General features: G+C 41.5%; 1 non-coding gene across 1 annotated transcript; it reads left to right on the top strand.

Moving 5' to 3' along the window:
* The first annotated feature begins 6,185 nt into the window (after positions 1–6,185).
* On the top strand, positions 6,186–6,292 carry LOC111552827. Its single transcript, XR_002734740.1, has one exon. It is a non-coding gene; the product is annotated as a U6 spliceosomal RNA (small nuclear RNA).
* Positions 6,293–12,415: the final 6,123 nt, after the last annotated feature.

Raw genomic sequence — 12,415 nt, 5'->3', positions numbered from 1 at the left:
GCAGTGAAGCATGCAATCATCACTCACTGCAACCTTTACCTCTCAGGCTCAAGCCATCCTACTCCCCCAGGCTCCCTAGTAGCTGGGATTATGTAGTAGACGGATGCACAGCACCACACCCAGCTGATTTTTGTAGAGATGAAGTTTTGCTATGTTGTAAAGGCTGGTCTGGAACTCCTGAGCTCAAGCGATCCACCCTCCTTGGCCTCCTGCAGTGTTTGAATGACAGGCATGAGCCACAGCGCCCAGCCTAGTTAATATTTTCTTGACAAAATACTCATAATTTTAAAATATCTTTTCCAAAAGAAGTGAAAGCATTGGAACGCAATATGGAATATTAATTTTTAGGTTAAAAAAATAATCACTTTACTAGACACCTTCAAGGGCAGTTCCCCTTTCTCCTACAGTCTTTTGCATTCTTTACAGAAGACTCTATTGGCACATTTTAACATTGAAGGAATAAAAAAAAAAAAAAAACAAAGGAACAAGTGATGTTTACAAAAAAGCTGCACAAGACCAACTTAACCACAACTACTTGCATAACAGAAGTGGTCGCTTTCCTTTTCACTGGTTTGTAAGTGGTGAGAGCTAAACAGGGAAGAAAAGAATGGCTCTTTGGCATGTGACAATGGGAAGGGGTGGAGGAAAACACTTCAGGTAAAAAGATCCCCAACAGGTGACCTAGTCTCCAATAGTTGACCTTGAACTCACTTAGCACAAAACTGGGGCGGGGTGGGGGGGGGCGGCGCAAAGACAAACGTACCTACCTACGTTTTGTTTAATAGAACATCGTTAACTGTATTGAAATGGATACAAAAATGCTTTAATAAGTGAGGAAGATGGTATAAGGAAGCATCTGTTTCCAAAGGAAGTATTCCCAGTGCATCACGGTTTCCAGATTCTGTCAGCACAGACAGTCCCCCCTTTATCTTCCTGCCTCTCATCCAATCTTACAAGTGGCGAAAGTCTTGTCCCCACAGTCTTTATTGCCGACTCTGCCGAAGTGGCAGAGCAAGGAAAGTTTTGCCAGCCTCCGTCCCCACAGCCCCAAGCTGTCACACCCCAGCAGGCTTAGGCCCACCCGGTCGTTTTCCCTGACCCTGAACTGAACTCAGCTTTAAAATTAATTCGACCTAAAATTAAAGTTTTACAAAATAAATAAATAAATAAAATTAATTCAATCGATTCCGTTCCGTAGAAGTCCAATTCCCGAGTTCCAAGAAATTATCCTAACAGCGAAAGGCAGGTCCCTAAACGTATCTGGGGTAGACTCCTCCCAGGAGCACAGGTAGGGATACTGCGACTGCTGAGCAGCTTTGTTCACTCCTGACGCCACATCTGGAAAAGGGTTTGAAGAGGGACTTTTCCAATTTCCAAGTGCAAGAACTTACAGCAAAAGGAAGGGGTTAGAGACAGCGCTGCGCACGCCCACCCTTTTTCTCCGCCCAGCTGTATCCAAGCGCCGGCCGTCCCCTCCTGCGCCGGGCTCTGAGGGCGGGAAGGCGCGCCGCTGCACCAGCCGGGGGCAAACGAAGACCCCCAGCCTGGGACCCGGCAGCCTGACCTGAGCTCTGGGGGTGCCTGCCTTACCTGAGCCGAGGGGCGGCAGAGCGGCGGAGGCCTGGGCTGCGGACCGGCAGCTGGCGGGTCTCGCCCCTAGGGTCACCGGTCCCGGCCCCGCCCCCGCCCCCGCCCCGGTCAGCCCCGGCCGGCCCCGCCCCGGTCCTGCCCCCGCAGCGCGCGAACCCGGCTCGCTCTGGCCCCAGCCGCCCGAGGGCCGGGCGCACCCGCTGTGCCCTCCTGCGGCCGTGACCCGCCGCCTCCCTCCCTCCTTCTCTCACCTGCGGTGGCGGCTGGGAAAGGCTCGCCAGCAGCCTGCGGTTGCCTGTCCTCTCAGGGCTGGAGAGAGTTAGCGGGGATTAGATCAAAAGAGCCGAGATGACGTGAACTGTTGACCCCAGGCATTAGCAGAGCCGAGGCCTCGACCTTTTTTGTTTGTTTGTTTGCTTTGTTTTGCTTTTTGTTTGTTTTTGGGGATACACAGTAGGTGTATATATTTATGGGGTATATGCCATATTTTGATACAGACAAACAATGTGTAATAATTACATCAGGGTAAATGAGGTTTCCATCACCTCAGCATTTATCCTTTGTATTACAAACAATACAATTGTACTTTTAGTTATTTTTTAACTGTACAATTATTATTGACTACATGCACCCTGTTGTGCCACCAAATAGTAGGTCTTATTCATTCTTTCTATTTGTTTCTACCCGTTTACCATTCCCACCTCCCCCCACTCCCCCACCCACGACGACCCTTCACAGCCTTTGATAACCATCCTCCTACTCTCTATCTTCCATGAGTTCAATTGTTTTAATTTTTAGCTCCCACAAATAGGTGGAAACATGTGAAGTTTGTCTTTCTGTGCCTGACTTATTTCACTTAACATAATGATCTCCAGTTTCAACCATGTTGTTGTGAATGACAGGATCTCATTTTTTATGGCTGAATAGTACTCCACCCTGTATATGTACTACATTTTCCTTATCCGTTTATTGGTTGATGGACAACTTAGGTTGGTTCAAAATCTTGGCTATTGTGAACAGTGCTGCAATAAACATGGGAGTGCAGACATTTCTTTGATACACTGATTTTCTTTCTTTTGGATATATACCTAGCAACGGGATTGCTGGATCATGTGGTAGTTCTAGTTTTAGTTTTTTGAGAAAGCTCCAAACTATTCTCCATAGTGGAAGTACTAAGGAGCTTAAACAACTCAATAGGAAAAAATATAATAATTCAGTTTAAAAATGGGCAAAAGGCCGGGCACCATGGCTCACGTTTGTAATTCCAGCACTTTGGGAGGGCGAGGGGGGCAAATCACTTGAGGTCAGGAGTTCGAGACCAGCCTGGCCAATATGGTGAAACCCTGTCTCTACTAAAAGTACAAAAATTAGCTGAGCATGGTGGTGTGTGCCTGTAGTCAATGCTACTCCAGAGACTGAGGCAGGAGAATCACTTGAACCTGGGAATTGGAGGCTACAGTGAGCTGAGATCACACCACTGCACTCCAACCTGGCTGACAGAGTGAAACTCCATCTCTAAATAAACAAATATAAAAATAGACAAAAGAACCAAAAAGACATTTTTCAAAAGACGTACAAATGACAAACAGGCATATGAAAAGGTGCTCAACATCACTGATCATCAGAGAAATGCAAATCATAACTACAATACGATATCATCTTACCCAAATTCAAATGGCTCATATCTAAGACAGGCAATAACAAATGCTGGCAAGGATGTGGAGGGAAGGGAACCCTCAAGCACTGTTGTTGGCGATATAAATTAGTACAACCACAATGGAGAGTAGTTTGAAGGGTCCTCAAAAAAATGAAAATAAAACTACCATATGATCCAGCAATTCCACTGCTGGGTATATACGCAAAAGAAATCAGTATACCCCAGATCTTTTGATAAGAGATGGAAGGACGTTTTCCTCAAGACTACATGGGCATAGTGGCTCATGCCTGTAATCCCAGCGCTTTAGGAAGCTGAGGTGAATGGATTACTTGCTCCCAAAAGTTTGAGACCAGCCTGGACAATAGGAGGAGACCCCCATCTCCACAAAAAATACAAAAATTAGCCAGGCTTGGTGGCTGTGCACCTGTAGTACCAGTTCCTCTGGAGGCTGAGGCAGGAGGGTCACTTGAGTCTGTGAATTCAAGGCTGCAGCTAGCCCTGATTGTACCACTGCACTCCAGCCTGAGACACAGAGCTAGACTCTTATCAAAAACAACCAACCAACCAAAAGCAAAAAACCCACAAAACAAAAAAATGCAGCCTCTGAATAGGGAAAAGACATTAAAAATATCAAGAGTGGGTGAAAAATTCAACATTGAAACTAGCATCCTAGCCTGCTGTGGATAGACTAAGTACCTGAACTGAATAACTGGGTGATTTAGTAAAATGTGGGGTGGGGAGAGACAGCTTTTTTTTTTTTTTTTTTTTTTTTAACGGCTTCTCAGTAATAAGACTTTACCCTCCAAATCCTATTGACTCCTTAGTCTTGGATTCTAAGACTCCTGGAAGCAGGTTGGGAGAGATTTTAACTCCTTCTTTTATTCACTGATATCTGGTTTCCAAAATATTAAGGATATTTGGCCAGGCCCACAGAAGATCACCGGTTTTCCATCTCTTAAACTTCACATATCCTGGGCTGCATGCAATGTTTCCTACTAGAGCACTCCTCTCGCGTTCTGCATCCTCTGGGACTGGTTCATTTCTGTTCTGGATTCTCACTTCCCTCCTGCAGGTTAGGTGTGCTTGTTACTCACTCCTAATGACCTTGCTTCCTCTATCATTACACTTGTCACAACTGACTACCATTGCTTGTGCATTGGCCTCCCCTGCTTGACTGTAAGCTCTGTAAAGGCAGGGACACCAAGCACACAGGAGATACAGAATAAATGTTGCTGAATGATGTGCCTGTGACAGTCAACGGTTAAGGCACTCCCAGCCATCAACTCTTTAATGAATTTCCCTCACCAATCCTTTCCTTCTAAGTCGGCAGGTTCTTACATCAAAGTTAATATCCCCACATATCCCCTCATGCCCAAACCTTCATCCTACCTCTTGAGCAGAGCCTTCTCCGTAGTCTTCATAGTCACAAGTGTAGAAAGAGATCTCGACCTAATTTCTCTTGTCTGAGCTCTGCCGTAGCTATCTTAGTGGTCTTAGAGACCCTCGATCTCGCTGTGTCTCAGATCAGGGCTGGTTTATCCATTAGGGACAGTGCCCAGGATCCATGATAATTTGGCCCACACAATGGGGGCAGAGAGAAAAGAACAAAAGAACATTTAAGTCAAAGAAAGTCTTGTAATATATAATTTTAATGTATTGGTCTTTGTACCAATGTAGTCACTGACCATGTTGAACTTTACCCAAGTCCTGTGATCCTGGAAAACATGGAGGGTTAAAGGAACCCTCCCACCCATTAGTGTTCTAGAAAACAGCTTATACAAGGAAAGATCCTCCCCATGTGACTTCGATAAGACTTGCTGATGCCAACCTTGTTTTTTTGTGTGTGACAAAGCTGAACATAGACGCTCCACCGTTCCATTCTTATGCATCATTAATGATTAGCTGAACTGCTTCACCCACTGACAAATGTGGAACAAAATATCTGCTACCTTGACCCAATTTTAGTTAGAATTCTCTCTGTCCCCTGGCCCCTGAGCTTTGACCTGCCCTTTGCCTGAGCCATCATACAACCCATCCTTAAGAGCCCCTCCTGAAAATAGGGTGATCATAGGGTAGAATTTTCTCTTTTCTACCGTAAGATCATTCACCCTAACTCATTCCACTTTTTGACATCCTGTTTTTCCAGCATTGTTTATTCCTTCCTAGAAAAGAAAATACCTTTTCTGCCTAACCTTTGAGAGGTTTGCATATCTCAGGATCAAAGTTTTCTTCCAATTGCGATAGTCCTCCTCTTCCTATTGAAAGTCACTTTCTCTCCATTGCAATACTGCTTTAGAATAGAAGTCTTTGCTTACCCAAGTCTATATTTTTAATTTGATATTGTAAGATATAATTTTTAATATTGTTTATAAATGAAGAGGCCTCCCCAAAGCAAAAATGCCCATTAAAATCATAATGTGAACCTGCCTCGGACTCCTCACTGTCAAGTGGAGAAGCTGAATTAGGTAGACCAAGATACTTTTTGCCAAAATTAATGAATTCAGAAGCACAATTATCTGCTCTTGGTTAGTCAGGAGGAAGCAACTGACAGAATGACACACCCACCTCATTTGTTATACCATCTTATTCATTGCTACTTCTTTGACGGGACTCAGGGCTGTTCCTGTGCCTGGCTTTTGGGATAAAATAGAGGTCTCCAAGGCTTCATTTCTGAAAGTTCCAGCACACAAATAATACCTTTGATTGTGTACCAACCTATATGTATTTCTCAGGTCCTGACACAGTGGGTATTGGTTATAGCAATAGTTTGTCCCTTCCTCCCCTCATTTCTTATTTTCTTATTCATGTAGTATATGATATTATAACTGAAAAACCTCCATAAGTTCTAAAGTAGAAACAACATGATATGCAATTTGATACCTCACCCATTCAGATGAAATTTCATAATTTCCCCACTTCTTTAAGAAGAGCTCACTTTGTGCTTGCTTTGTCAGCACATACAGTAAAAATGGAATGATACAGAGAAGACCAGCCTCTGCCTTGCACAAGGATGACATTCAAATGTATGAAGCATTCCATTTTCCAAAGTGAAATAAATCATAATTTTTTTAAAAAAACGAAAGGATTGGACTTTTAGTATAATTTGTTTTCCAAGATTAAATATACATTAAAATATATAGAAGAGGAAGAGAAAAATATATATCCCAAACTATAGCAATCGAAAACAACCTTTAGTATCCTTTTTTCAGTGTATTTCTTTCTTGCCTCTTTGAAAAAGTACTTGTTTATGTATTTGTAATGTTATACAGATACAATTTGTATCCTTTTCCTTAAACATTACATTATAAGAAGTTTACCTTGTTGCTACATTGTCTTCATAATCATCCTTTTTAGTAGCCACATAATAGACAGTCAAATAGATGCTTTGTAATATGCCTGCTTCCCATTGCTGGGCATTTGTTTCCAAATTTTAACTAAAATATGCTGTGTTGAATATTTTGTTAGGACAGACTTCCAGAAGCAGAATTATTAAATCAAAATGTATTCCTATTTTTTATGCCTCTCCATCCACCTTTCCAAGTTGATTTTTAATAATTGGAGTAAGTGCTCCCATCAGTGTGTGAGAGCCAATTTCTCCACCAAGGAAATATTTAACTGGGGATCAAATATACATATTCTCAGTATTTTCAGATTTGATGTACTAAATTGACTATTAACTCCATGAGGGGCTATGTCTGTTTGTTCACCATCTTATCTCCTTGCTCGGTAATTATTTTGTACATAGTGAATAGAAGACTGAATGAAGGAAAAGTTGTATCTTATCACACTGTTGAATGAACTGCATTTTGGAATGCAAGGAACCAACATAGTTTGTAAGTGCCATAAAACCTGCTTATTTTCACTTGGTCTTAATCCTTGGCCTGAGAAGTGGTCATTAAAAACTCTTCTAGAATTGCTGTTCAAGATGGGGTTAAATAAAATTGGAGGTTCTAAAGCAATGTTTCTGAAAAGGCCTTTTCTCCTTTGAATAAAGAAAAATTAATAGTACACTGAATATCTCAAACCTAGACATTGATGTTATCGCCTAAACTACAAAGAATTTTTGGGAAGTATCGTGCCTATTTGGCCTTGTTTCCAGTGTATGAATTTCTGTACTGTCAAGGCACAGATAGCCTCAACACAGCATGATCAAAACTGGTCTAATAATAAACTCGGAATGACATCCTATTTAAAGAAACACAGTGCCCCTAATACATGCCCCTAGAGGGGACGCATATGAGTCCAACTGCCTTGGGCAGCAAGACTGTGTTCAATGTAACAGATGGGAGAGGATGAAGAGAGCCTGCCCTCTGTCTCTCTCTCTGTAGATGATGGAAGGGGACATGCAGTTAATCTTTAGTTTAGATAGAAGGGAGAACAAAAAGAAAGGAACCACAAGGATTCCCTTAACTTGCTCGTTCCTTGCATCTTTATTTCTCCCAAAGAAAAGCAAGTTAGAGCTTAGACATCAGCAGGAAGAGCAAGGTGGCAGCTGAAAGCCGAACTGGACACTGGAAGGCGATTTGTTTGGTTGGCCTGGTATTGGTGCTGTTATTCTTTTTGTTTTGTTTTGTTTTTCGAGATGGAGTCTCGCTCTGTTGCCCAGGCTGGAGTGCAGTGGCGCAATCTCGACTCACTGCAAGCTCCGCCTCCTGCCTCAGCCTCCCGAGTAGCTGGGACTACAGGCGCCCACCACCATGCTTGGCTAATTTTTTGTATTTTCAGTAGAGACGGGGTTTCACTGTGTTAGGCAGGATGGTCTCGATCTCCTGACCTTGTGATCCGCCCACCTCGGCCTCCCAAAGTGCTGGGATTACAGGCGTGAGCCACCACGCCCAGCCTGGTGCTGTTATTCTTAACTGACATTTGAATGTTGTAGGCCTCGCCACTCCCTATAGTCTGTACCCATCTATACTACATGCTTGGTGTCTGAAGACACTCAAGTTTGTGTTCCTAGAATACTTTGTGGTTCCCAGAAAAGTGCCTTGATTTACAAAAACTGTCTCCTACCTTTCCTCCCATCACATCAATAGGGCTAGCCAGACAATGACATCTTGCTTGATAATCTGTTAGTCTCTGTACTGCAGGATTCAGATGCTTGAACAAAAGGACAAATATTTCATTTATAGTTGAAATGTGTTTCTTTTCTGCTAAGATGCTATACAGTGTGAACCCCACTTCCTTTTAAGCACTGAAAGATTTTTGCCAGATACAATAAATATCTTTGGAGAAGATGTGGTAATTTCTAATCAGAAAGATACTCTGACATATTATAATACAAAAATGACTAGAAATCACGCCTAGGGAAATTAGTTTGGTCAATCTGTGAAATGATAAAAATAACTCATGTTGGTTTAGTATATGTCCAGAAATTGTTTGAAACTCCTCCTCCTGGTGAAGCCTGAATTCTCTCTGTGGGCAATACTTAGTGACTACCTTCCAACAAGAAGAACACGGTAGATATAATGGAGAACAACTGTGAAATGTAGTTTGTAAAATGACAATGTAACTTCCACCTTGTTCTTTCTGCTGCTTGGGTCATTCTCTCTGGGGGAAGCCACTCCAGCAACTCTATGGAAAGGCCCGGGAACAGAGGTCTATTTCCAATATCCATCAAGAAACCGAGGCCTCCTCTTGTGAATGTGCCAGCTTGTGGATAAATCCTCTAGCTTCAGTCAGGCTGACAGTCCCAGTTGGTATCTTGACTGCAACTTTATGAGAAACACTGTACCAGAACCACATATCTCAACCACTCCCGAATCCCTGTCACCTAGATACTCTGCAATAATAAAATCCTTTTTATTATTACGTATACCCCACTAAGTTTTGAGGGTAATTTGTTACACAGTAATAAATAAGTACTACAGAATTTATTCAAGAACCTTCCTTGATGAGGATGCGCTAAGGATGACAATAATGGTAATAATAATCTGGCGTTTTCAAAGTTTTCCGTATTATAATGTCATGTATCTTCTAAAAACCTTTTGGTAGCCTAAACTATGTGGGCTTTGATCATTCTTGTTGATGATTCAATTTTTGCCCCTGTTTTCTATGGTTGGAAACCCACTTCCCTCTTTAGGAGTGGGAATTTAACAGTGCGTTGCTTACTGTTCAATATTCCATTATACGTAGGGCACGAACACATGCTCTAGGTTCTGCCAATCAGACCCACAGCTCTAGACAAAACACATTCTTGTGAGGGAGACGGCAGCATCACAGCCACATCTGGTTTTCAAAGGCAATGGTGCAGTGTGTCTAGTCACTGCATCCAAGAACACTAGCAGAGTGTCAGTGGTACAGGATCCAGTGTCTATGCCCAGCTGGTAGCAGTAATGATGGTACTAGTTCTGCAGTATGATTTTGGATATTGTCAGGATTTCATAACATTCAAAGTTAGTTGTCTATTTCCTAGGAGAGATGCAATACCGTTTCATAAAATCTTTTTCAATTTAGATTAGCATGTTGCTTTATTTTGCACACAAGTAAAAACCCTGACTGATACAGGCAGCTCCATTTTACAGATGAGACCATTGAGAACCAAAGATGTTAAATGATGTGTTGTTAGATACAAGTAGCAAGTGATAGAATTGAAATACATTAACTAGTGCAGATTGAACTAAGCAAATAAAATAATATTCGAATTTAGAATTAAAAATGTAAAAGCTTTAGATCCTTTAAAAACAAACAAATTAATTGTTTTTCTTTAAACTAGATAAAGTGCTAGCTCCCTGTTCTAATCCATATATTAGTTGTAAACATTATGGCATTGAAGCCCTTGCTGCTTCAGAAATGGACCATGCTTTTCCAAGCTTTCTGGATTTTACACTGATACCTCTTCATGGAAGTGCTTTTATCTGTCCATCTCTGCCTCCCACTCATTAATCAGTTTGCCTGGAGGTTACTTCAAAACTCAGATGTTGTGGTGATTATTCATTGCAACCTCTTCCGAGCCATCAGGAAAAGGTATTTATTCTCATCCACCTCTAGTGCTTTCCCAGGGTTCTATTTCTATCCATTATAAAATGCTTAAGTTCATTTACCTGTCTGCCCGACTTCACCCCATTTCACCAACAAAAGGAATGGAAAGACCCAGACTCTGCCCAACCAACAGAGGGAGATTAGGACAAAGTCTACATATGCAACAGGGACCCCAGGGCTGTAATGACATCAGCTATAAGAATGCTGACCGCTAGGCAGATAGGCCCTGTACAGGATACTGGAGACATTTTCTCAAAAGAAATTGAGTGATTCCAGAAAAAGTCCTCAAAAGCATGACATTTGCAAGTTTCTCAAGCAAATGGGTGAGCACACATATGATTCTGAAGGATCTGCCAATCCACACCTTACAGGAAGAATGCCAACTCAGATTGTAGTACTTTAAATTTACATTATAATAAAAAACAAAGGATCACCAGAATTATGTAGAAAACTTCCAATATGAAAAAGATCCAAACACATCAATTAGAAAAGGAAAAAGGAAGAGGAGGCAGAGCAAGATGCCCAAATAGAAAAGGAAAAGGGAAGAAATAATTTAGGGAGCAGGAAAAAATTTCATTCAACATAATGAAGAGACAATCTACTGAATGGGAGAAAATATTTGCAACTCTACATCTGATAAGGGGTTAATATTCAAAGTATTTAAGAAACTCAAACAACTTAATAACAATTTAAAAAGCAATAAAAGTGGGCAAAAAATCTGAATAGACATTTCTCAAATGTGTATTGGCAGATGGACAAGAAGTATCTGAAACAATGCTTCACGTTGGTAATTATCAGGGAAATGCAAATCAAAACCACAATGAGATCTCACCTCACTCCTATTAGTACGGCTATTATCAAAAAGACCAGACATAAGAGCAGACGAGAATGTGAAGGAAGGGGAATGCTTTCACTCTGCTAAGTCTGCAAATTTGTATAGCCATTAAGGAAAACGCTATGGAGTTTCCTCAAAAAATCAGAAATAAAATTACCATATCATCCAGCAATGCCGCTCTTGGGTACATAGCCAGAGAAAATGAAATCAGTATGTCAGAGAGGTATCTGAACTACCATATTCATTGCTGCACCATTCACAATAGCCAAGATGTGTAATCATCCTATGTGTCTATCAGCAGATGAATGGATAAAGAAAATATGATAGACATACATCATGGAATACTATTCAGCTGTAAAAAAATAAGGAAATCCTGTCATTTACAAAACCACAGAAGAATCTGGAGGACATTATGTGAAGTAAAATAAGTCGAGCACAAAAACAAAAATACCACATGATCTCACTCATATGTGAAATCTAAAAAAGCTGGTATCTTAGAAGTAGAAAGTAGAACAGTGTTTACTACAGGCTGCAGTGGTTAGAGTGGAGCCAGCTCGGGGAGATGTTAGCTAAAGTGTTACCAGAAAGGGGTCCCAATCCAGACCCCAAGAGAGTTCTTGGACCTTGCACAAGAAAGAATGTGGGGCAAGTCCATAAAGTGAAAGCAAGTTTGTTAAGAAAGTAAAGGAATAAAGAATGGCTACTCCATAGGTACAGCAGCCCTAGGGCAACTGGTTGGTATTTTTGTAATTATTTCTTGATTATATGCTAAACCAAGGGTGGATTATTCATGAGTTTTCTGGGAAAGGGGTCAGCAATTCCCAGAACTGGGGGTCCCTCCCACTTTTAGACCATACAGGGGAACTTCCAGACATTACCATGGCATTTGTATACTGTGATGGCACTAGTGGGCATGTCTTTTAGCATGCTAATGTATTATGATTTGCATATAATGAGCAGTGAGGACAACTAGAGGTCACTCTAGTCACTGTCTTGGTTTTGGTGGGTTTTAGCCGGCTTCTTTACCACAACCTGTTCTATAGGCAAGGTCTTTATGACCTGCACCTTGTGCTGACCTCCTGTCTCATCCTGCGACTTACAATCCCTAACCTCCTGGGAATGCGGCCCCGTAGGTCTCAGCCTTGTTTTACCCAGCCCCTAATCAAGATGGAGTTGCTCTGGTTCAAATACCTCTGACAAAAGTATACCTAATTACAATTAGAAAAGAGGAAAAAGTACAGGAGAGGTTATACAGCACAATGATGATAGTTAATGATGATATATTCTTGAAAAATGTAGAGTGGATGTTAAATGTTCTCACCACACAAGTGATAACTATGTGAGGTATTACATTT

The sequence above is a fragment of the Piliocolobus tephrosceles genome, chromosome 6, assembly GCF_002776525.5.
Source record: "Piliocolobus tephrosceles isolate RC106 chromosome 6, ASM277652v3, whole genome shotgun sequence".
Lineage (NCBI taxonomy): Eukaryota > Metazoa > Chordata > Mammalia > Primates > Cercopithecidae > Piliocolobus > Piliocolobus tephrosceles.
Note: the sequence above shows the minus strand (reverse complement) of the source record. Positions and strands in the feature narration are given on the sequence as shown.